Raw genomic sequence first — 26,942 nt, forward strand, 5'->3', positions numbered from 1 at the left:
CAGCAACAGCAGAATTGTACTCGACCATAATCTGTAACCTCATGGCCCAGCATATCTCCCACTCTCCCATTACCACCAAGCCAGGGGATCAACCCTGGTTCAATGAAGAGTGCAGGGGGGAATGCCAGGAGCAGCACCAGGCATACCTAAAAATGAGGTGTCAACCTGGTGAAGCTACAACTTAGGACTACTCACATGCCAAACACCATAAACAGCATGAGATAGACAGAGCTAAGTGATCCCACAACCAACGGATCAGATCTAAGCTCTGCAGTCCTGCCACATCCAGTTATGAATGGTGCTGGGCAATTAAACAACTCACTGGAGGAGGAGTCTCCACAAATATTTCCATCCTCAATGATGGAGGAGCCCAGCACATCAGTGCAAAAGATAAGGCTGGAACATTTGCAACAATCTTCATCCAGAAGTGCCAAGTGGATGATCCATCTCAGCCTTCTCTGGAGGTCTCCAGCATCACAGATGCTAGTCTTCAGTCAATTGGATTCACTCCACATTTTATCAAGAAACAGCAGAAGGCACTGGATACAGCAAAGGCTATGGGCCCTGATAATATTCCAGGAATAGTACTGAAGACTTGTGCTCCAGATCTTGTTGTGCCCCTTCCCAAGCTGAACCAGTACAGCTACAACACTGGCATCCACCTGGAAATGTGGAAAATTGCCCAGGTGTGCCCTGTACACAAAAAGCAAGACAAACCCAACCCAGCCAATTATCACCTCATCAGTCTACTCGCGATCAGCAGCAAAGTGATGTAAGGGGTCACTAACAGTGCCAACAAGCAGCACTTAGAATTAACCTGCTCACTGATGCCCAGTTTGGGTTCTGCCGGGATCACTCAGCTTCTGACCTCATTACAGCCTTACTTCAAACACGGACAAAAGAGTTGAACTCCAGAGGTGAAGTGAGAGTGACTGCCCTTGACATCAAGACAGCATTTGACAGAGTGTGGCATTAAGGAGCCCTAGCAAAGCTGGAGTCAATGAGAATCAGGGGAAAACGTGACACTGTCATCCCTAGCACAAAGAAAGATGGTTGTGGTTGTGGAGTCAATCATCTCAGTTCCAGGACATCACTGCAGGAGTTCCTTGGGGTAGTGTCCCAGGCCCAACCATCTTCAGCTGCCCCATCAATGGCCTTCCTTCCCTGTTAAGGTCGTAAGTGGGGTTGTCCGCTGATGATTGCACAATGTTCAGCACCATTCGTGACTCCTCCGATACTGAAGCAGTCCACGCCCAAATGCAGCAAGACCTGGATAATATCCAGGTTTGGGCTGACAAGTGGCAAGTAATATTTGCACCACACAAGTGACTGGTCATGACCATCTCCAACAAGAGAGAATCTAACAATCGCCCCTTGACTTTCAATGCCATTACCATCACTGAGTCCCCCACTATCAACATCCTGGGGGTTACCATTGACCAAAAACTGAACTAGACTAGCCATATAAATACTGTGGCTACAAGAGCAGGTCAGAGGCTAGGAATCCTGCAGCGATTAACTCACCTCCTGACTCCCCAAAGCCTGTCCACCATCTACAAGGCACAAGTCAGGAGTGTGATGGAATACTTTCTACTTGTCTGGAAAAGTGCAGCTCTAACAACACTAAAGAACCTCAACACTAACCAGGACAAAAGAGCCCACTTGATTTGAGCCCCATCCACAAACATTCACTCTCTCCACCACTGACACACAGTGGCGGCAGCGTGTACCATCTACAAAATGCTCTGCAGGAATTCACCAAGCCCCTTTAGACAGCATCTTCCAAACCCATGACTGCTACCATCTAGAAGGACAAGGGCAGCAGATAGATGGGAACACCACTACCTGGAAGTTCCCCTCCAAGTCACTCACCATCCTGACTTGGAAATATATCACCATTCTTTCACTGTTGCTGGATCAAAATCCTGGAACTCCTTCCCTAACAGCACTGTGGGTGTACCGACATCACATAGGCTGCAGTGGTTCAAGGAGGAAGCTCACCACCACCTTCTCAAGGGCAACTAGGGCTGGGCAATAATGCTGGCCTCACCAGCAATGCCCACATCCCATGAATAATAAAAAAAATCACCCTACTGTCTTACATGGGCCGTTTATTGTCATTGTCCTTTGCTTCCAGTCATTATTTTTTGTTTTGCCTGCTACTCATTCATCCCTTTCTTTGCTGCAATATACAAATTTAGCACAAATCCAGTTGCTTCTGCACGGAAGTCGCGTGTTCAGTCGATGATAAAATAGACTGATGTTTACTCCTGCCCAAATTTTCATTGGAATACTTCACTCTAGACGTATCTCGAAGCCAAGAAATGCTTCACATATCCAGTAAGCATGGCAGAGTGTTGGCCTGTGCCAATTTAGAAACCCATGACCAGGCCTACTGGTTGTATGCCAAGTCAAGTTTCATTCTTATTATAGGATATTCTGGAATTCTTGGATGATAGGCCAGGATTCCAACATTTTTCCATGAAAGTGCAAACTAGCAACCTTGCTTGTGATGGTTGGGGTGTTTAGAGAAGATATTTACTGCTATGCTGCTTTGTTACTATAGTAACAGCAGGCAATATATTATTATTAGAGGCCATGTAGGAATAATAAAACCATATAATTTCACAACAATGAAGGAGAACATTTTGTCCATCACATCAACACCAGCTCTCCAAACAAGTTATCTACTTAGCACCATATTGTTGCTCTTTTCCCATCCCCTGTTAATTTGTTTTAAGCATTTATACGCTTCAATTTTCAATGTAATTTTAAATTTCATTTCTATCAATGTTTTGTCTGGGAATTCCATGTTTTAACAATCTCCTGCATCAAAAAAATAACCTTTTCATTCTTTGCGTGATGAGTTTAAATGTATGCCCTCTAGTTGAGCATTGAAAATAATTTCCCTCCTTTATATTATCAAAACCTCTCATAATACTTGCAGTAAAACAATTTCAGGGACTAAATTGGATGGCTCTTGCATTTAGGCACAGAGCTCAGGATGTGTGGTTATCCTGTGCCTGACTGAAATGATGCAAACTTTGTGCTGCCTGCTCAGTTCCATGATTGTGGCATGCAGCAGAGCTCTGAATGCACTGCTCACTGGCTGCATACCTCAGCAGGTGGCCCAAGTTCATGCAAGGCTGGCATCAATTAAAGTCTTCACTGCACAAAGCCAAACTACACCTCTTGAAAGTGAGGTGCATTCTGACTGCAGCAGGCCCCGGAACGGGTAGGGCAATATTGGAAAAAGCTTCAGGAAGGCCCAAAAATGATGCAAAAGACGAGGGCATGCTCCAGGGATTGGGATGGATATGGACCAGAAGGGAGAGGCTCTCTTTTCTCAGGGGATCAGGAAGCCCTCCAGACAATTGTTCAGAAAGCAATGGGGAAGCTGGCCATGGCTGTTAATGCCAACAACCTGGTGGTCCATAAGGGAGGGATGGCAAGTGATGTGGATTGCCTGTTTGGAACATGGATGTGCTGGCAGCCTCGTCCATTCTTCATACACCTCCTCATTCTCCTCTCCTTCCTCCTCCTCCGGGGATGGTCGTCAATGCCCTGGTGGCAGGAGCTGTGCCCTCATGCCAGGTTGCAAAGGATGTAGAGGGTGCAGCAAACTACCATGTCCACTCTGGCAGATACTGGATTGCACCCTACAAGTGGTCCAGGCAGCAGAACCATTGCTTTAGCACACTGATGGTCTAATCACTTCTGCTCCTCGTCACAACCTGGCTTTCATTGTATGAGTGCTGACCATAGATGTTGGGATTGCAGAGTGGAGTCATCAACCGGGCGTACCACGAATAGCCCTTGTTCCTGGATAGCCACCCTCGGGTTCGACATAGTGGTTCAAAGATTGCTGGGACAGCTGACTGGCACAGGATGCAAACATCATGAACGCTGCCAGGATAGGAGGCATTCATCAGCATTCTGTTCTCGCACAATGAGTAACTGGCATGTTTGCGGTTTCGGTACATCGCCCCAGTGAGGTAGGGTGTCTGCAAAAGGCCAAGTACAGGCAGTCAATGGCTCTCTGTACCGTGGGACGCCCACTGTCCTGCCAAATTAACCAAGTGTTTGTTTCACCTGCTTCTCACAGAGAGAAGACAAAAAAATCCCCTCTGTGTCCTCGCAGATACAGCCACATACAACAAATTACGATATGCTTGAATATCGCTCGTTCCAAGGTCACTTTGATGACCATTGGCAACACTGTCCTCATCCTGCTCTGAAGCTTTAGGCATGATTCCAAGAGGTGGCAAAGTTCTGTGATCACCTCCTTGGTGAAATGCAGCCAGTGAACATATTGCTCCCAGCTTCGGTGCAGGCCGGAGAAGTGCTCCCTAATAATGCTAGGTTGGTAAGGTCTTGTGCTCCTGTTCCTCCTCCCTCTACGAGCAATTTGGCTTCTCTGCTGCATCTGCTCCATCTCCTTCTGATGCCATGTCAGAAGCGGTCAGGAGTAGACCTGCCTGTCATTTTTCATCTCAACTGTCTCCCATAATACCAGCACCACAGTGCTCCACAGCCAAATTTTGTAGCCTTGTGGTTTTTCTAGTTATTCTTCATAGACAAATCTCCTCATCTCTGATATCATGCTGGTGATTATCTTCTGTACCTCCTCTGTCATCCTTCCAAAAGTAGTGCAGATCAAACTGGACACAACAATCCAGCTGTGGTCTAATCAGTGATCTGAATAATTTTAGCCTTGTCTCTTTGTTTTAGTTTGCAATGCTGTTGTTTATAAATCTTGAATTCCATGTGCTTTGTCACAGAGTTCTCAATTTGTTCCGATTTTTCAAGATTTGTGTATCTGCACAATTAAATATCTCTGCTTTTCTACTCTTTGGCATTTTACTTTTTACCTTCACAATGACATTTTGAAAGAATATCGCCTTGCATTTCCTCACTTAAATTTCATCCATATTGTCTGTCCAATTTGCACATCAGTCTATGTTCTCTGTATGGGCATTTATATAATATTACTTCGATCTATCGCTGGATAATTTAAAACCACGCTTTAGTATGCTCATTAGAGTAATGTGTCCCCGCTTATTCTTTAATTTTACCAATTTTTTCACGACCATCTGTATTGTCCTTATATTCTAGTGTCTGTCATGTTATTATAATGATATAAATCCTTCAGCTTATTTGTTATATAAGAGACATAGCACCAATTACTCGGAAGGGATTGGCTAAACATGTTCTGGGTTCATTTATTAAGACTAGGCACATGTGAACAGCTATACATAGATATAAAGCTTTAACACACCAGAGCTGTGTGTGTGTTCTGCTCAAAGCAAAAGTGAAACTGAGACTGGATCTTATGACACATCCCTTCTAGTGATGTCATGCTGATATCCCTTAAAGACATATCACAACAGTGTCAATCTTGACTCAGTAGTAGTACCTTGCACCCCTGAATCCAAAGTTTGTGGCTTCCAGCCCCATTGCAGAGAATTAACCTGAGCTGCGACTTTAATACAATACTGAGAAACTGCTGCACCATCAGAGGATCTGTCTTTAGGATGACAGATAGTAAACTAATCTCATCAGATCTCCCAGTACAAAAAAAAGTCCCCTGGTACTATTTTAACCAGGATAGGGGAGTTTTCCTGGCCAACATTTAACCCCAAACCAGCACCACCAAGCACAGTTTATTTGACCATTTATCTCATTGCTGTTTATGGGATGAACCCTGAATGAGTCAGCCACTCCACTTCCCTGCTTTACATCCATGAACTCACTTCAAAAGTACTTTATTAGAGCACTTTGGGAGTTCCAAGGTGCTATGTAAATGCAAATTCATTAGTGCTGTAATGAAGTCTTGTTTCATGCTGTCACCATTTGTTTTCTTAATCCTCCTGAATATTTTGTAATCAGGTATGTTTGGCTCTAAATCGTGCTCTCGCTTACCCCACATCTCTATTAATGCAAATATACCATATACCCCATAGGAATTTATGCCTTGAACTCAGCAATTTATATTCATTAGCGCATTTATATCTACATTCCGAAAAGTCTCTTTCTTCTTGGCAATCTTACTATTTTTATACCCAACTTCTTCTGAACTGTTATGTATTACACCGCTGTTTTTCTTCTTATTTTATTCTCTATACTTCTCCTTTTGGTTCTACTTTAAGCATATCCACCTTGCCTTTTCTGTCTTACCTCCCATATCATTTTGAACCCTCCTCCATAGCACTTGTGTATATACTTCCAATGAGGGTATTGGTTTTGTTTGGGTGAAAATTGTTTCTCCTGTGCAGTTCAATTCTAACATAATATCTCAAACATCATTTTTTTTTTCTGCACTATCTGTCCATTTACCGTCCTTATTTTACGAATTTACATTAACCAACACTTTCCACATACAACTTATATAAAAGAAAATATTAACATAACTTAACATTTTAAAAACATATTTAAGCTTCAGTCAGTCTCCTAGGATGGAATTTTCTGGTCCCAGCAGTGGTGGGCTTCATGGGAGCGGAAAACTCGGAGAGTGGCCAAAAGTTGGAATCCCACCGACGGGAAACAGGTCGGAATTTTCCCCTCACCACTTCCATGGCGGGCCGAGTGCGGGTCAGATTTCCTGCTGACCCATGAGGCGAACTCGATCTACATGTATTAGCATGTCATGAATATTCATTAAAAACACAACTCGCCGGAATTACTCGCCATTCCCCCTCCCAGTTACCCGTCACGTGAGTGGGAGATTAGATCGTTCTCATTCACGACTGGATGGAAGAGGCGTGCAGTAGCCCACCCTCACTTCACTCGTGACTTCAAAGTGAGTGCAACATTCCGACACTACCTGCAACAGCGCTGCTCCAGATCCTCAGTGACGCCAGTGTTACCCCATACTGGTGGGGGTTTATGTTTGGGCCGTTCACGGTGAGTGTCATGGGTGTTGAGCTGCCCTGCTCACAGTGGGTGCCGGGCTACTCCAGATGACACCATTTTGTGCTGCAAGCCTCAGGCAGAGCTGCACTAAAAAACAAACAAACGGGTGGTCAGGGGAGGAGTGGATGATGGAGACATGAGGGTAAAGGGGATGTGGTGGGGTTGGAGGGGGTGGGGGTGGAGAAGAAGACGACTAAGACATGAAGGCGAAGGGGGTATGGTGATGTTTGAGGCAGGGGGCACAATGGCAGGCAGAGGGAAGATTGGGGTTCGGGATGCTGGAGCCCGACATGGAACACTAACACACGAACACAGAAGAGGGGCGGATGGGATTTGGATTGATTGAATGCTGGGGATACATGTAGACTCTGGAGTAGGAAAGGGAGGGTTAGTGTGGCACATGAGGGAAGGGGTGTACAATGGTGTTGGGGGGGTGGTGGGAGGCTTGCACAAGAGGGACAGGTTGCACAGAGACTCACACAGATGACATGGTCTTGTGACCAGGCCTGAAGGAACCACAGAGCTGAGTGAAAGACAGTCATAGTCCCTGGACTGGGGCAAAGAGGTCTGGTTGAGAGATTAAAGGCAGTCCTGAGGTTCTGTGGACCACCTAGTCAGTGTGAGGGATTAAGGTAGTCATGGAGCTTTGCAGGCCATGCTACAGGGCTATGCACACCATGCATGTTGTCTTCCCACTCCAGGGAAGAGCAAGGTCTGTGTGCTTAATGGGATCAGGCACAGCTTAGTGTACAGGACATGGTCATAGTCTGACACCCGGGAATGGTTGGGGTGTCTGGCTTGGTACTGAGTTGCAGGTGGGATGGTCATGGTCAGGGGAGGCAACAGCAGCCTGTAACTGGGAAAATGTAATAAAGCAGGGGGAGGCTGGAGAATCATCGGAGGAAGTTCTACCTGCACATCATGAGGCTCGAGGAAGATCTGGGGGGACCCAAGACGCTGACGGGGTGGGTCAAAGCTAGTCTTTGTAAAAATGCAGCATCGCCACCTTGAGACTTCAAAGTTATGTCTCACTTTAAAATTAAGACTGAAAAAGAATCTGCATGGGAGGGGTCTGAGGTAGTGTGGGAGGAGCCTACGGTTGGACTCGGACCCTCTCAGGGGGCACCGTCAAACTGCTTAGAGTAACAATATTGAAATGAACTCTGAGCTGCTAGAAGTCTTGAAGAGTGTTTTGAGAAGGTGCAATTGGAAGCACTGATACTGACATTTGGAGCACTTCAACTTGAGAGTACAGGACTCATTGAGGTCCCAATAAAACAGATCAATTTGGACATTAACAGAGAGGAATGTGAGAATGGAAAATGGAGCCAACCATGAAGGGAGCACAGCTGCTGGATATCTGCAACATGATCAGTGAAAGCCTCTAAGGTTCTTTCTCCAATCGGCATGGCTAACGGGCCAAAGGGCATCCAGTCATTCCAAAAGTACAGGTTAGGCATAATCAGTATACCAGATCAGACATTGTAGAAGTATACTAGGTAAGGGTGAACATATCCTGGATGTGCTGAAGCCTCTTCCAACCTCTCAGGAATTGAGATGTCAAATATCTAGGGTGGCATCCTGGTCACCCAGGTCTGTGAGGTAATGCCTCTGCTGGAACGCTGGATCAGGAAAAGGCGAATAGCACAGACGCAACTCTAGGGCACAACAGTGGCTTTCTGGTTGCGAATGGGAGATTGACTATATTTGCCCATCATTCATCAATTTATTGCATCTGACCACAGGGGAAAGGAGGAGTGAATAATGGAGCGTGCGCTGAATGCTGCCTTCTTGATGGCTGTGCCCCAATTGAGGAGGAGAAGGGTCTGGCACCACCTAGCACAGCTTCAACAGGAAGCCGGGCCTGAGGTCCATGGTCCAGGGGAGCCCCAACAACATTCAAACAATGAGGAGGTCAGACCCATCCCACGGAGGTGACTCGCATGTCCGGAGATCTACCGAAGGTGCCTTTCCTACCTGGAGATGAGGAAGAGACAATGCTGTGCATGTCTAGGCTCGTCAAGAAATGTGGTCGCTCATATCTGCCACATTCTGCATGAGGATCTAACGCTGCATGGACTGAGAGAGCATCCCCTGCCAATGCCCCTGAAGGTCACAGCTGCATTCAGTTTTTATGCCAGGGGACCTATGTGACATTTCTCAGTCCTCAACACATAAATGCATCACGGAGGTGACAGATGCCCTTTACAGTAAGGGTCATCATCATGTGAAGTTCACACTGGATGAAGTTTGCCAGTCTGCTAGATTCCTGGGCTTTGCAGCTGTCTCAGGCTTCCCTAGAGTACAGGGTGCAAACGATTACACATATGTGGCAATGAGAGCTCCATGGCATCAGCCCCCAACGTTCATTAACAGGAAAAGGTTCCACTCACTAAACATTCAGCTGGTGTGCGATCATCAGAAGCACGTCGTGCACATCTATGCCAGGTACCCTGGTAGTTCCCGTGACTCATACATGCTGAGTCACTCCCAGGTACCTCAGATATTTGAAGGGCCATGGTGCTTACAAGGCTAGCTGCTAGATGGTATGGGGTACTCGCTGAAACAATGGCTTCTGACACCCATTTGCCATCCTCAAAGTGCGTCGGAGGAAGGATACAATACCGCGCATAACTCACCAAGATCCATCACAGAGCAGATCATCAGGATCCTAAAGTTGCACTTCTGAGGCTTGGACCGCTCAGGTGGGGCTCTGCAACACTCTCCACTGAGTATATCCCTCAAAATAGTGGAGTGTTGTGCCCTGCACAACCTGGCACTTCAAAAGGGAGTTGACTTGCTGGAGGGAGACATGGAGGAGGCTGAGAACTCCTTGGACGATGAAAACCTGAAAGGCATGAAGCTGAGGAGGAAAATAATGGTGAGCTTCCATGAGTGGATGCCATCGAAGTGGCTCGGTGCAGAAGACATGGTCGTGAGACGCTTACAGCCATACGGTTCCAGGAAGAGTAAGGTACAGGCAAGGGGACCCGAGTACATTTCCCATCCCTTAGTGACATACCAGTGAACTGAAAGGCCTTTACAACCACTCACATCGAGAGAAAGGTCAGCAGTCAGCCTTGGGCTTTCAACACTCATCTTTCACCAGGCCCTAATCTTTGAGATGGTCAGCAGCCATAGCTGCAGTTAGCCACTCTGGCAAGTGAAAGGCTGCGCAAACCCTGCATCAACTGGACCTGATGCAATCGTGGCCTCCTGAATGAGATACTTCTTGTAGCCACAGAGATATGTACATGGCTGGTGATACCATCATGGCTGCAGGTCTTGTGCATTGGCACTAACAATGAAGACCGCTACCTGAACATGAGTCAACATTACTAGTGACCCTTCAAAGCAATTGAGCACACAACTCCATGGTGTCTTATATGGAATAAAAATTCATTCCGCAGTTTGCAATAACTTTCAATAAAGAGCTTGACACTCTCCTTGACAGTACAATTGGGTGAGTAACTTAAATGAGTCAGCTAGATATCACATGATTGTGAGGCTCTCAAAAAGAGTGAGAGTTTGAAGTGAGCTGAAAGCTGACTTACCCTGGTGAAATTATTCATCCCCTTCCTGCACTGGATGGCGTTTGTCTGGCGGTTGCCCGCGGAGCTGACCTCCTTCGCAACTGCCTCCCAGGCCGGTAAGATGAGGTTGGTGGACCTCCTGGATCCATCCCTGGGAAAAAGAGCCTCACAGTGCTGGCGGACACCTCTAATTAAAGCCTCCAGGGAGCCGAGGCTAAATATTGGTGCACCCTTCTTGTTCCGTGGGCCCATCTCTGGAACTTACGACCACACAGCTGCAGAGAGTCATGTGTGTGTTCAGGTAACATTTAAATGTGGCACTAGGAACTTTGACCCTACAAAGTGACGGCAGCGGACGCATCTGTGCCAGCCCTGCCACGTGATCCTATAAGCACCTCATCTACGCATAAACAAGGTTTCAAGTGGAAGATCGGGTGTGAGATCCCAACCTGCCAATCAGCGGGAAACTGGCTGCTAATCTTCCACGCCAAAGCTCTGTTGGGATTCTGAAGAAGAACTTCAAAACGTTAACTCTGTCTTTCTCTCCACAGATGCTGTCAGACCTGCTGAGCTTTTCCAGCAATTTTTGTTTGTGTTTCAGATTTCCAGCATCCACAGTATTTTACTTTTATATTATGGCTGCAAATCCCACCCGCCACTGCACTTACTCTCCAGAATGGAAAATTCTGTCCCTAATCGCTGAAGGACTCCTTGCAAAACCTGAATTCTATTGGCTTTTGCTTTGCTTCTTCCCTCTCCAAACTGTTTGCAAACATTCCATTATATCCCTCACCCTGGCGTCAGGAACTCAATAAACTCTCAGCTGCGGTTGCAATTGTGGTTGACTATTTGCCACAGCATTTCTGCACATCTCTGTGTCAGCAGTGGCTCAGTTGGTAGCACTGTTGCCTCTAAGTCAGAAGGTTGTGGGTTTAAGTCCCAGAGACGTGAGCACAAAATCTAAGCCAATATGTCAGTGCGTCAGTGTTGAAGGTGAGTTCTTTCAGCTGAGCTGGTAAACTGAAGCCCTATCTTTCTTCTTAGGTGGATGAATAAGATTTCATTTCAAAGAAGAGCATAGAAGTTCTGCCCAGTGTCCAGGCCAATATTTAACCCTCAAATAACAGCATCACAACAGTTCATCTGGCTGTTATCATCATACTATTTGGAGGACCTTAATGTGCACAAATTGGCTGTCACATTTCCTGCAGAGAATCAGTGACTACACTTCAAAAGTATGCCAGTGGATATAAAGTGCTTTGGGTAGTCCTGAGGTCACGAAAGGTGCTTTATAAATGCAAGTCTTTCTTTGTCCTTTTGAGTTGTTACCATTCTTCCAAGTATTCATTCTTAAATAGCTTGTCAGTTTTGCTCTCTCAAAGCATATCTGCAAAGCTACCTTCTCTTTATCCTACTCTGGATGATCACCCATCTCTGTTTCTATTGCAGTAGTTGCTGAAGTAATTTTGTGCAGCTGATGACATTTCTGAGGCAATTTTGCATCGAGAAATGAAAGCGCAAATAAAATTCTAAATTCTGCCAACTGAGAAGCAAAGCAAGCTTTCTGGATAATGTCACAGCAGCCAGAACCTTGCTAAGAACAGCAGGCTATTCAGTCCTATAACAAAAAACAGAAAATGCTGGAAAAACTCAGGTCTGACGGCATCTGTGGAGAGAGAAACAGTTAAAGTTTCAAGTACGTATGACCCTTCTTCAGTCCAATTGTTAGAGAGACGAGCTTTCTATTCAAAAGCTGGGCCATGAGGAAATGGTAGTGAGCAAAGGCTTAGTTAAACCCCGAGGAGGCCATGTTGACAACTGTGTCACTGTTGCTTTCTGCCCCACCCTTGCCTAACCCTCCATCACAAATGTGTTGGGAAAACCATATCTTCACAAACTGGATTCTTCTTTTAAAATATGGATTTACATTGCATTATCTGGACATTGGGATGCTGACCTGGAGTTTTTTTTTAAAGGGTCATAAGTTCACCTTGGAACTGTCAACAAGCATGCCTTTTCCACGAAATCACCTGACCAGCTGTTTATTTGTTTTGAACTGCAGTGGTTTTAATTGATGGATTGGGGTGAGCAGGAAGGCTACCCTAACTGACACTTTCTTTCTCTCTCTGCCTTGGCTGAAATTCTGTGTGGTTATAAACCTGTAGCCAGAGGAATCCTGGGCCTGAATTTCTAGGTCGGTGGGCGGGATTGGTTGGGGAACGAACCGCCAACTGAGATCGGCCGCCGACCGCGAATTCATGCTGCGCGCTGAGAAGTTCGGTGCTGCCGGGGTGGGGGTGGAAAGAGGGCAGGCGCTGACATGTGGGTGTTGGCCAGCACTGAGAGAAAGCTCCCAGAAGGCAGAGAGCTGCCTCAGGGAGCTGAAGGCCTGAAAAATCAAAAATAAAGGTTTCAGAAGCTGAATAATGCGTCATAATAAATCACCTGAAAATATAGCTACTGAAAATGCTGTCCATAGAAATTTACTTATGTTTTATTTCATCACGGAAACCTCACCCCGCCCATGGATGAGGTTTCATGAAAAATGTAAAGGCTGCCAGGCCGATTCGCTCATCCGCCAACCGTAAAGTTGGCCAGACCACGAAAAATCAGAGTCAATTGCTCCATTAATGGGCTTAATTGCCCTCTTAATTGTCGGCGGGCTCACTCCCAACTTTTACGTGTGCCCGCCGACCAAAATATTGCATGAGCGCGGGGTGATGTCGGGACACTCGCCCAATGTCATCTTGCGCGATTTCATGTCCAATTGGGTCGTGCACGCGCCTGCCCGATCAGCATAAATTTCTGCCTCTCACCTGAGTGTAAGGTGCCTGTATTTTGGACCTGCAAAGCTGAGACAGGAAAAATTGGTCCAGCTCTACATTTTCTTCCACACCAAAGCTCTGTTGGTGAGAATTTCCAGACATTTACTGGGACGAGCGGCCCGTCTGCACATGAAGGGGCTCCAGATTGACAGCGTTGAACCTCTGCCAACTTTACCTTTTTCTTGTAACGTTTTATTCAACAGCCCGCCTCCGCAGAGGCTACTTGTGCGTCCTTTGTTTATCCCTGTGTGTGCTGGGGAATTTTTAAGAAGCGATAGAGTGTTATACTTCCACATTATAATTCTGTGTTAACCAGTTCTTGCAACTTGTTAAAAAGAAGCTTTGTTTTATAATAAATTAACCATTCTGAGTTTATTGAAAGGAGCCTGGCTAAAGTCGCTTTTACTCTGGGTACCTAACAGTGAAGGTAAACAATTGGCCATTATGGCGAGAAAGCTAAACATTTAAACTAATGGTATGACCTGCAGAGTAGTGGGGCCGGATAATCCACGCACTCCTCCATTCTGGTCATAACAAATGGGAGAGGTGAATGGGACTGGCTGGCTGTAGCGCTGGAGAAAAATACATTGTTTAACTTAAGCCTGAAAAGGATCTGAGACGTTTTAACTCCAACCCACATGGCAGAAGTGGAGTATAGAGATAGTTAACATGGAATGGGGAACCTACTCGCATCTGCCCTGATCTGGCCAACTTCAGTTCTAAATTGGGGGCAACTGTCATGCCCAGTAAAGACATGTCATAGCCATCACTTCAAACATGGACAGACTATTCAGTACAGAATTTTCTGAAACTGTCCTTTTCTTTTATAAGTGAACATTAAAAGATTACTAAACTGGTTGCCAAGGTTCAGGTGACTTTTTTTAGTTTTGGCATAGATACCTCAAGTCTCCAAAAAGCTCCTAAATGAATGACCACAATTGAGTGCCTGCCCCTTGAATGGATATAGCAAGATGAAAACCATCTGTGGAATTCACACCTTCTATTGTTTGTGGACTTATTCAAAACTCAAGATCAATGGTCTTCCAGAGCCCTGGCTCTGAATTCTAAACTTAACCAAGAGAGCTGTTGAGAAACCAGTCCATCATAAGTAAGTGTGGATATCCAACATCCATTCTACAGTGGCTTCTAACTTTAAATCATTCGGGTGGACAGTAGAAGTATTGATCATGTCACCTCAACTGTCTTCAGATAATGAATCTTATTACCCAAGAAACAAGGAGAAACTGGTCAGTCTGCAAATAACACTGCAAAAAACAGCAGCAGCAAAAATAGACATCAGCATCTACACCTTTAAAACCTGGAGATGGCAACAACTTAAAGTTTACCATCCTGTTCCTTTGCAATTCCACCAGTACAGAAACCTGACCCCTTGTTAAGAAGACTACAAGTAACTAACTTGGTGTCTTGGTGAACGAACCATCTCTTCGAGGGAATCCTGCAATAATTCAGATGTATGATTTTAACTATATGAATCCACCTAGACTACCCTTCAGGAGTAAAAACACCTTCTTTACCAGGCCTGCAACGTATGTTGCTTTCCCAAGATGAGCCAAGCATGTGAACTATGAACCTTTCCTTTGTAATTGGTACAAGTGCACTATCCCTTGTAACTGTATTTTTTATTGAGTGTGTGTATGTATGTGTGAGTGAGAGTGATGTAGTGTCAGATTTCAGCTTGAACGCATGAATAAATAATCTTTACCTAAACCCACAAAAACTTGCTTTTGGTTATTCCAATTGACCCCATACTCCGGGGCTGAGAAAAACATACAGCGTCCTTTTCAATAAATGCACTGATTACAGACAAGAAGGGAAGAGAATTGGAGTTTCAGTTCTCTCTCATCCCTGTCTGTAACACAGCAATGACATCTGCCTGAAGCTATTGGGGTCTTTCTTTAGGTATGCAAATCAAGCTCTGATGAAATCATTGGGACCTGACTCCAGTATCAACCTGAGACCCAAACAAGAGAATGGCGGTAGCTTCCTCACCAGGCCAACCGGCTGGGAACTGGGTGGAGCACTTGAAGAAGTTCAGGAAGGTCCAGGAAAAGCGGATGTGTCCATTTGTGCTCCACAATGAAATCTTGGGTTTTGCCCATCCTGAGCCTCCATCCCCTCTACTCCTGTGCCCCACCACCCTGACAATGATTGTATGTCAACCTCACCGATCGACCTACCTTAGTATGGGCATCATACAATGCGGGTCCTCACTCGTGGCCTGTTGTTGCCCGAAATCCCACTCCTACCTGTCAGCCACATGGTAGGTTCAGCTAGGTTTGGGTGGGAGGCTAACGAGCTCCATGTAAATGGTCCAGCCATTAAAATCAACCCGGCATTTCTTCCTTCACAGGTATCAATTGCACTATCCACTTTCAGTCCCCCATACAGTAATCCTACTTCTAGTTACAATCGACCCCTTTATTCAAGTCACCAATTAGTAAATATTTTTTGAATAAACATCAGTTAATATGCTCAGAAAACCAAACTATTAGCTCCCAGCATGACCAGTATATCATATAAAATCTACAGACCCATTTATATCCATTTTAAATAACCACTTTAGATCCAGATAAAAATACTGCCCATTTTCAGTGTAACGCAATACATTCATTTATTTCACTTTAATGGCGTCAACTGACCTGAACCTATCTCACACTGAAAGAAGATCTCTTCAATTACAGTAATATATTTTGACAAAATGTTAAAAATGGACCTTGCATTTTATTGCTGTTGCACTGGTTTTGAAACACTGCAAGAATATTAACCAACTCATTCACATTTTATTACTAAATCTATAATAGGTCCTCCTTCAGATTCATTCAGTTTGTCCCAGAGCAATGAAAATGTCATCAATTTGATCTCATTCTCTCACAAATTATACATGAGGGAGAGCTTTCTGTATAGCAAAAGACCATTGTTGAGAATCTGGTACACTGTGTATTTGTGGTCTTGTCACAGTGTTGACAGGGTTGCAAATGTGTTATGCGTATGTCACATAAGCAGGATAGACAGCTGGCCTTGCATCTTTAACTTATTTATATAGCTATGATTTATTGTCTGCAGATTTTGACCCAGGCATAGGGAGCATAACTGAACAGCTCTTAAAGGGCTGTGATGAAAATTTAAAGAACTAGTCACAAAGAAGTAAGTGGCTGCATATTGGGGCTTTATTTCAGCATTTCGTAAAGCAAAAATATTTATTAAGGCTATACACAGGCTGGGGGGCTATTATGTTCCTTCTCTGTCAGGTCGCTTTGCTCAGTGAGCATGGTTGCACGCCTATCTCCTGGTGAGTTGGTAAACAAGATACTGCAGTTGCAGGAGACCAATGTAAGATGAAGCACAAGCTGTTTATTTACACAAGTAACAGAGCATTAACACGTGTGCTTCTCCAACCAGACCCAATTCTAAACTACTGATTAACATTGTGGCCCACGCAACACAGCAATTGGGTAATACAATCATGTGGTCAATCGGCTCACATTCTCTTAAAGGTGTATTGCACCTCAGGTTACCACATCCCTCCCCCTTTACTCGAAAGTACAAGTTACAATCTTTACAATATATCAACTATTTACATAAATAAACCCTTTACAAATTCAGTCTCTCTGGAGGCTTCTTCAAACGTGATGAACATTATAGTTCTACGACTTCGGATGGTTTATCCGTGTCCTCCGTCTCAGGAGTCATCTGTCCACTAGGCTCTCAAGTAGGTACCTGTAAGTTTGTTTCTTTGACTCTCTCAGGCTCAGTGGACCCTACAGGCATTTCCAAACCAACTGGAGTTCCTTCCACAGGTGGTGTATGCTCCAACGGGAATGCTTGGCGCATCCTTTCTTGTAGATCTGTTTCCCTTTTCCTGAGGTGACCTACGTGTTTCCTAATTATCCAGCCTTTGACCAATATGTGATATGAGATGGGACCTGTCACTGCACTAACTTCACCTGATAGGCATTTGGGCCCATCTCCAAAGTTCTTTGTAAAACTGTGTCTCCAACAGTGAAGTTTCTTTCATGACTGTGGTAATCATGTCCATTTTTCTGGACCTCCTGACTTCTCTCTACCCTCCCCCCTAAATTCAGACTTAGGAGACTCAAACGTGTTCTGAGGTGTCTCTTCATTAATAACTCTGCTGGTCAATACTGGTGGTCATGTGTAACATAGTCCTATGGCTGTAGGAAACATGATAATCTAGTTGCAATAGAGTTTCCATCCAGTTTTCTCATCCTAGGCTAGAAGGTCTGGACTGCCCTCTTGGCCAAACTATTGGATGCAGGGTGGTATGGCAAGGTCTTAACATGTGTTATGCCATTGAGACTTGTAAATCTTTGGAATTCCCCGTTGGTGAATGCCGTTCCATTATCAGACACTATTATCTCTGGTAACCCGTGCATCACAAATCTCTGACGCAATCTGTCTATGGTGGTGGCAGATTGGGTGATCTCACCTCGTATACATCCATCCACGTTGAGTGAGTGTCTATAATCAAGAGGAACATTGTGCCCAAAAAAGGCCCCACGTAGTCAACATGGAGGCAGACTCATGGCTTTCCTGGCCTTTCCCAGGGATGCAATGGAGCAGAAGGGGGCAATTTCTGTACCTGTTGGCACTGTGTGCAGCTCTTGACTAAGTTTTCAACTTCTGTATCCATCCCTGGCCACCATAAGTAGCTGCGCGCCAACATTTCCATTCTAGAGATGCTGGGGTGAGTCCTATGCAATTCGGTCAATAATGGCTTTCTTCCTCTCAGAAGCACTCTTGCTCCCCATATCAAGATGCCAACATGGCAGGCGGGCTCGTATCTCCTCTTAAAATAGGGCTTCATTTCATCAGACTTTGGCTCGTTCGACCATTCCTGTAAGACTTGTTCCCTTTCGTGGGACAAAACTGGATCGCGGTCTGTCCACTCTCTTATTTGTTTGGCATATACTGGTGATGAATCCAGAAAATTTAATAACAAGACAAGTGCTTGAGGAATTGGGATGTTCACATTGCTGTCTTTTAGAGGTAATCGACTCAATGCATCGGCATTTGCAATCTGGCTTCCTGGCCGGTGGATAAAAGTACATTTGTAAGCAGCTAAAATCAGTGCCCGCCTTTGGATGCGTGCAGAGGCAATTGGGGGCATTGTCTTATCTTCCCCGAACAAGCCTAGTAGTGGCTTGTGGTTGGATACAATGGTAAAGCCGTGACCATAGGTGTATTTGTGGAATGTCTTAATGCCAAATACGATGGATAAGCCTTCTTTCTCTATTTGTGAGCATCTGCGTTCTGCAACACTGAGCGTTCTTGAGATGTAACCAATGGGCTATTCGGATCCATCTGTCATCCGGTGGGAGGGGACTGCCCCTACTCCATAAGAGGATGCATTACAGGTCAAAATCAGTTCTTTCGTTGGGTTGAAATGTACCAGCAGGGCCGGTGAATGTAGCAACTGCTTTAATGTCATAAAAGCCTGTTGTTGTGGAGCTTGCCAAGTCCACCTGTGGTTTTTCTTGAGCAAACCATATAATGGAGCCAGTATTGTTGGCAAATTTGTGAGAAAACAGCCAAAATAGTTAATCATCCCTAAGAAAGACTTGAGTTCTGTGGCATTTTTTGGTGCTGGTGCCTCACAAATAGCTCTCACCTTGTCTTCAGCTGGGTGAAGGCCCCAGTGAGCCGACCCCATGTCCCAGGTAAACCACTTCTTTTGCTTGGAAGATACATTTTTCTCTTTTTCAAGAGTACTGTGGCTTGTGAGAAATGCTTCAAGTATCTCTTCCAGGTTAACCAGGTGTTCTTCATCAGTTAATCCTGTTACTAGGACATCATCGAGATAAACTACAACATGGGGCAAACCTTGAAGTAAATTTTCCATTGCCGTTGGAAAATGGCACAAGCCGATGAGACTCCGAAGGGTAACCGGGTATATTGTCCCAAAATCCCAAGAGGCCTTTTCTAGCTCGACTTGCTGGTAAGCATGGCTCATGTTGAGCTTTGTTCATTTGGTTTCCCCCTGCCAGCTTGGAGTATAACTCATCAATTTTCGGTATAGGATGCCTGTCAAGTCTGGCCACTTTGTTAACGGTCCCTGCATATTTGCACACTCTGGTCAGGCTTTAGTACTGCAACTGTGGGTGCTGCCCATTCAGAAAATTGTACAGGTTGTAAGACTCCCAACCTTCACAGCCTGTTTAATTTAACATCAGCTTTTCTCGTAATGCAGAGGGGACTGGCCTCGCCTTTAAGAATCTGGGAGTTGCCCCAGGATCCAGGTGGATTTTAGCTTGCAGCCCCTGAATCTTCCCAAGCTCTTCCCTGAAAGTAGAGGCATATTTCTGTAATAATTCTTGCAGTTCTTTCATTCTGAGTTGAAAAATCTCGGTCCACTCCAACTTTATTTCCATAAGTCAGTTCTGACCAAGTAGACTTGGACCCTCCCCTACTACCACTATCAGGGGTAAATTAACAGACTGATTTCCATACTGTGCTGGAAACTTTCAAATACCTCTTACCCATCTTTAATTTAGGATCTGAATTTTCCAGATTTAATGAGTGGTCTCCTCCATTCAGATATTTGAATGTATGTTCCTCTATAGCTGTTGTGGATGCCCCTGTATCCATCTCCATTCGGATGGGCTTCCCATTGACTTTCACTGTCACGTAGATTGACAGTGGATTTTACCCATTTTTAAGTTGTGTAGTGAGTAAATATCTGACTCTGTTTCTTCTGGTTCCTCTGTTATGTGGATTTCACAATTTCTACCTTTTTGCTTAAAGTTTTGTCTTAATCTGACTTTACAATATTACATAATGTGCCCATTACGATGGCAGCAGAAACACTCGATTCTTTTAAATTGTTGTTCACTTGCAGGCTGTCTGGTTTCATTTCTGCCGTTATTATTGTAGGTTTTCTCTGTTAAACAATTGCTTTTTGCTGGTCTGTTAATGGTGAGTGTTTCCCACCTTTCCATGAAGCCTAGCGCTTCCACGCCAATTCTAACCGGTGCTTCCCTCCTGACACGATGGACGGTGCCATTTTGTTCTTCCTTGAATGCTTCTGAATCCCTGACTGCGCTCTCCATTGTGAGTGCCAACTCAAACGCCCTGCTGAAGTCTAAATTTGTTTCTGACAACAACCTTTTTTGAATGCCATCTTCATTAGTCCCACATACTAATCGGCCTCTTAAAATATTGTTAATCGATGTCCAAAACTCAGTGCTCTGTCAGTTGTTTTAAGGCTGCTACATAGCAAGTGACTGTCTCTCTTGGGGCACGACACCTCGAATTAAATTTAAAACACAATGTTGTTACCAAGGGTTTTGGCTGAAAGTGGCTTTTCCCAAGATTTACCAACTCATCAAAGCTTTTGGAATCTGGGACATTGGATGCCGTTAGACTACAAATTAGGCCATATGTTTTACTGCCACACGTCAATAAGAGGACCACTCGCCTGTTGTCCTTCCCCGATATGTCATTGGCCAAAGATAAGAACGCGAGGCATTCAATATAATGTGATCAGTGGTCTGATCAAACGGTTTGATATGGCCAAACTGTGGCATACTGGAGGGAGATAACTCCGACGACTATGACGAAGGCTGTACTTACAATTGCCTTTCAAGACACGGCTGATTTACTTCTGTTTAATTTTCGTGGCTTTCTTTGGTGTCATTGACTGGTCATGTTTTGCCTCGTTGCCAGTTGTTATGTTCCTTCTCTGTCAGGTCGCTTTGCTCAGTGAACACAGTTGCATGCCTATCTACTGTCGAGTGAGTTGGTAAACAAGATACTACAGGCGCTGAGACCAATGTAAGATGAAGCAAAAGCTAATTATTAACACAAGTAACAGAGCACTTACATGTGTGTTTCTCCAACCAGACCCTATTCTAAACTACTGATTAACATTGTGGCCCTGCTACACAACAATTGGGTAATACAGTCACGTGGTCAATCTGCTCACATTCTCTTCAAGGCGTATTGCACCTCAGATTATTCAGGGGTAGTTGGTGGGGGAAAGAAATGAAAGGCTAAAACTGAAGGAAGGACAGCTAAATCTGGAGGTATGAAACAGCCTATGGGCAAGTGACAAAGTGACGCACCACCACTCTCTGAGAGATGATTGGTCAAATCGGATTGCTGCTGCATAAGGCACATGAAAGGCAGTTATGCTGAGTCACAGACTCTGCCTATATAACACAGGCACTGAAAATCTAACTCCATGTTTATTTCTCTTTCAAAATGATTGCAACCAAGTGCACCATTTGTGCACTCAGTGGAAACAGAGGTTATACCAAACAGGAGAAATTGAGCAGCCCCCAGAAAAGGGGAGTCTGAGGGGGTAACCTCATAGCGACCTTCACAGTGATGAAGAGATTTGATAGGATAGATATGGAGAAGACATTTTCATTTCTGGACTAGAAATAGGAGCCATATCAATGAGAGTCTCTATTAAATCCAATAGGGAATTCAGGAAAAACCTCTTGACCCTGCGAGTGCTTAGAATATAGAACTTGTTACCACAAGGAGTAGTTGAATTAAATAGCATAGATACATTTCAGGGGAACCTGGATAAGCACTTGAGGGAAAAAGGAATTAAAAGATGGATTGATAGGGCTAGATTCCAAAGGACAGGAGGAGGCTCATGTGATCGTAAGTTCTGACAAGGACCTGTTTGGGCTTCTTTCTGTGCTGCAAGTACTTTGTAACTTTATGGCTCTTTGTTGATTGTAACTACCTGTCATTAGGTTCAAACCCTTGTGATGTTGCACTGGGAGATCCCTGAAAAATATTGAATTAAACTAATCTTATTTTATAGTGTGAGGTCAGGTGACTTAGGTACAGGCACCTGAAGATTGACAAACAAGGGGCCAGAGCTATGGACATGCACAAGTAAAACACTGGCTGGAATTTTCCTGCCCCGGTTGGCGTTGGGCTTCATGGCGGGCAGACAATTATGGCAAGAAGGCAAAAAATCGGTTTTACGCTGTCGTGAAACCAGTTTGCAATCGTCTGCTCCACCCGTCAATGGCGGGCCGCGTTTCCCGCTGCTGCACAACGGGAACCCAATTTCAATCATTTGGCATCTCATTATAAGCAATGCTCGCCAGAATCACCCCCACCCCCACCACACTGGATCATCCGAGCATGTCAGCGTGACTGCATGTCAACGTGTTTCACAAGTGTACACGAGCGACGTGCACCTGACAAGCTGCACTTTGCTCGGGACTTCGTGGTTTGTTTGCCTACCTTGCTTCGGGCAGCACTTACGGTCATCAGCACCAAGCTTCACAGGCAGCACAACATCACTTTTAGCGGGGCACATAATCAAGGCTGAAACTCCAATATTGAAATGTTGTAGTGATGTATTGTCAGAGCTGCTCTCCTTCAGATGAAGCATTAGGCCAATGGTACAGGATAACATTAAAAATCCCATGGCACTCTTCAGAGAAGAGGAGTGAGGTCTCCTGGGCCCCTAGCCCACATTAACAACACCAAAAGACACACTGACCAGTTATTCATCTCATTACTATTTATTGGATAATGCTTTGCACAAAATGGTAGTCACATTTCACTGCATAATAATAATGTCTGCTCTCAAAACAATTAACAAAATGTGAAGTGCTTAGGGATATTTTTTGTGAGATGGAAGAGATGCCACATAAATAAATGCCTCTCTTTCTTTCTAACTGGGATTCCATCTTTTTAAAATGAACAGTAAGTCTGTATTTTGGGCATCCATTATCTTGTGAATATTTGACTGATATTTATTTGTGTATAAATATAATATATACTAGCTTATTACAGTAAGTAAGGGATACTCTATAAGGAAAAGAGCATTATACCCTGTAATAATGCATGTATTATTAAACTTTGTACAATCTTTAGGACACAAGGTATAATTATTTGGCCTTCATGAGTAGTAGAGGGTAATTTTTTTTCAGGCAAATCCTAGGTTTAACTAGCAGATTGTCTCACTTTATTTTATTCTTGGAGTCAGTCAGAATCTATTTTCAGATAAAGGAAAGGTTTCCTGGTGCAGTTCTCTTTTTTTTAACTGTGGCATAGAAATTTGCATGGGCAATGGTGTGACACCTAAATTGTGCCTTCTTTTATTCTTTCATGGGATATGGGTGTCACTGGCTAGGCCAGCATTTATCGCCTATCCCGAATTGCCTTTGAGAAGGTGATGATGAGCTGCCTTCTTGAACCACTGCAGTCCAAGTTGTGCAGATACACCCACAGTGACTTTAGGAAGACAGTTCCAGGATTTTGACCCCGCTACAGTGAAGGAACGGCAAAATATTTCCAAATCAGGATGGTGAGTGACTTGGAGGGGAACTTCCAGGTGGTGGTGTTCCCATCTATCAGCTGCACTTGTCCTTCTAGATGGTAGTGGTCATGGATTTAGAAGATGTTGTCGAAGGAGCCTTGGTGAGTTCCTGCAGTGCACCTTGTAGATGGCATACACTGCTGCTACTGTGCGTTAGTGGTGGAGAGAGTGAATGCATGTGGATGTGGTGCCAATCAAGCAGGCTTCTTTGTCCTGGACGTTGTCAAGCTTCTTGAGTATTGTTGGGGCTGCACTCATCCAAGCAAGTGGGAAGTATTCCATCACACTTCTTACATGTGCCTTGTAGATGGTGGACAGGCTTTGGGGTGTCAGGAGGTGAGTTACACATCACAGGATTTCTAGCCTCTGACCTGCTCTTGTAGCCACAATATTTATATGGCTAGTCCAGTTCAGTTTCTGGTCAATGGTAACCCCCAGGATGTTGATAGTGGGGAATTCAGCGATGGTAATGCCATTGAACATCAAGGGGCAATGGTTAGATTCTCTCTTGTTGGAGATAATCATTGCCTGGCACTTGTGTGACACGAATGTTACTTGGCACTTGTCAGCCCAAGCCTGGATATTGTCCAGGTCTTGTTGTCTTTGGACATGGACTGCTTCAGTATCTGAGGAGTCACGAATGGTGCTGAACATTGTGCGATCATCAGCAAACATTCCCACTCCTGACCTTATGATGGAAGGAAGGTCATTGATGAAGCAGCTGAAGATGATTGGGCCTAGGACACTAGCCTGAGGAATTCCTGCAGTAATGTCCTGGAGCTGAAATTACTGACCTGCAACAACCATAATCATCTTCCTTTGTGCTAGGTATGACTCCAATCAGTGGAGAGTTTTCCCACTGATTCCCATTGACTCCAGTTTTGCTAGGGCTCCTTGATGCCACACTCAGTCAAATGTGGCTTTGATATCAAGGGCAGTCATTCTCACCTCACCTCGGGAGTTCAGCTCTTTTGTCCATGTTTGAACCAAGGCTGTAATGAGGTCAGGAGCTGAGTGGCTTTGGCGGAACCCAATCTTAACATCAGTGAGCAGGTTTAGCTAAGCAAGTGCTGCTTGATAATACTGTTGATTACCCCTTCCATTACTTTACTGATAATGGAGAGTAGACTGATGGGGCGGTAATTGGCCTGGTTGGATTTGTCCTGCTTTTTGTGTACAGGACATACCTGGGCAATTTTCCAAATAGCTGGGTTATTCTAGTGTTGTAGCTGTATTGAAACATCTTGGCTAGGGGCGTGGCAAATTCTGGAGCACAAGTCTTCAGCATTATTGCCGGAATATTGTCAGGGCCCATAGCCTTTGTAGTATCCAGTGCCTTCAGCCGTTTATTTACATCAGGTGGAATGAATCGAATTGGTTGAAGACTGGCATCTGTGATTCTGGGGACCTCCGGAGAAGGCGGAGATGGATCATCCGCTCGGCACTTCTGGCTGAAGGTTGTAGCAAAGGATTCAGCCTTATCTTTTGCACTGATGTGCTGGGCTCCCCCATCATTGAGGATGGGGATATTTGTGGAGCCTCCTCCTCCAGTGAGCTGTTTAATTGCCTGTCAGCATTGACGTTTGGATGTGGCAGGACTGCAGAGCTTAGATCTGATCCGTTGGTTGTGGGGTCACTTAACTCTGTCTATCACTTGCTGCTTATGCTGTTTGGCACGCAAATAGTCCTATGTTATAGCTTGACCAGGTTGAAACCTCATTTTTAGGTATGCCTGGTGTTGCTCCTGGCAGGCCCTCCTGCACTGTTCATTGAACCAGGATTGATTCCCTGGCTTGATGGTGATGGTCAAGTGGGGGATATGTGGTTACATGAGGTTACAGATTGTGTTTGAGTACAATTTTGCTGCTGCCGATGGCACATAGTGCCTCATGCTGCCCAGTCTTCTGTTGCTATTTCTGTTTGAAATCTACCCCATTTAGCATGGTGGTAGTGTCACACATCACAATGGAGAGTATCCTCAATGTGAAGACTGGAATTCATCTTCACAATGACTGTGCGGTGGTCTCTCCTACCGATACTGTCATGGACAGATGCATCTGCGGCAAGCAGGTTGGTGAGGATGAGCACGACAGAGCGCACATCTCCCTGAGGCAAAGAGCTGCCTCAGGGAGATCACTGAAAGGCTGTGAAACTTTAAAAATAGAAAAATAAAAAAAATCATTAACATGTCCCCCTTATGTGAAAATGTCACACGAGATGGGACATGTTAATCCAATACACAAAAATTTTATAACAATTTTTTAATTCCGATATCAAACCTCATCCTGCCACTGGATGAGGTTTGTAAAAAAATCACTTTCCCACCTGCCCGTTGGGCCCGTGCGCCGACCCGAAATTCACACGGGCCTCTCAAAATCCTGGTCGACTGGAGAGTTAATGGCCTTAACAAGGCCTTTAATTAATGGCGGGCACACGTCCCACTGCATAGCGTGCCCGCCGACCGAAATATCGTGATGCTGCGCACTGACGTTGGGACGCTCGCGCGACATCAGCGCGCAACATTTTAAGCGCTGGCGTGCGGACTCTGCCACCCTCACACCAGCCAGAATATTCTGCCCATGGTCATCATTAGGCTTTTAATTTCAGATTTATTTTTATTGAATTCAAATCCTGCCGTGGTGGGATTCGAACTCAGGTCCCACAGAGCATTACTCTGGGTCTCTGGATTACTAGTTCAGATTACTTATGCCGTTGAACGTCAAGGGGCAATGGTTAGATTCTCTCTTGTTGGAGATGGCCATTGCCTGACACTTGTGTGGTGCAAATGTTACTTGCCACTTGTCAGCCCATTTATTGCTTATGGTTAAGTTGGATGATATGTATTTATAAGGACAAAAATATTAATTGTCCTATTAAATGCACATTATATTATTCTACTTAGTGATTTTTAACTCCATGTAAGTGAATAGGCTCTGAATGAGTTAAAATTGTGGCTTATGTTCCTTTAAGGCTGTTTTTGGCTATTTATTATTAAGCAAACAGGCATATGTCTTTTGGGATGTGAACTGTTGTTTGGTTAGTGGACTTTACAAATTGGAAGGTGCTTGTCAGTTCAATGCGGGAAGCTAGAAGTGAGATCAGAAGCACTCAACAATTTACATTTTTAAAAAATAAATGCAAAGCAATTTTAACATCTGTAGTGTTAAATCTTCTGTATTCTGGTATACCATTTTTCAAATGTACCTTCTGTAGGACTGTGCACAGTAGTCAAACAATAAACTGTTTTGTAAGAGCAGAGGTTATAGTACATGATGCATGATATATTAATCTGCTGTTAACTTGAATCTTGTTTAAGGAGACAATCTAATTGTTTTTGAG

The 26,942-nt window shown here is 44.6% G+C and overlaps 1 protein-coding gene across 3 annotated transcripts in view; it reads left to right on the top strand.

Moving 5' to 3' along the window:
- LOC144688544 (extracellular sulfatase Sulf-2-like) overlaps positions 1–26,942 on the top strand; it is a 351,599-nt gene that overhangs the window by 207,539 nt on the left and 117,118 nt on the right. The window lies entirely within an intron of this gene.

The sequence above is a fragment of the Cetorhinus maximus genome, chromosome 13, assembly GCF_964194155.1.
Source record: "Cetorhinus maximus chromosome 13, sCetMax3.hap1.1, whole genome shotgun sequence".
NCBI classification, from domain to species: domain Eukaryota; kingdom Metazoa; phylum Chordata; class Chondrichthyes; order Lamniformes; family Cetorhinidae; genus Cetorhinus; species Cetorhinus maximus.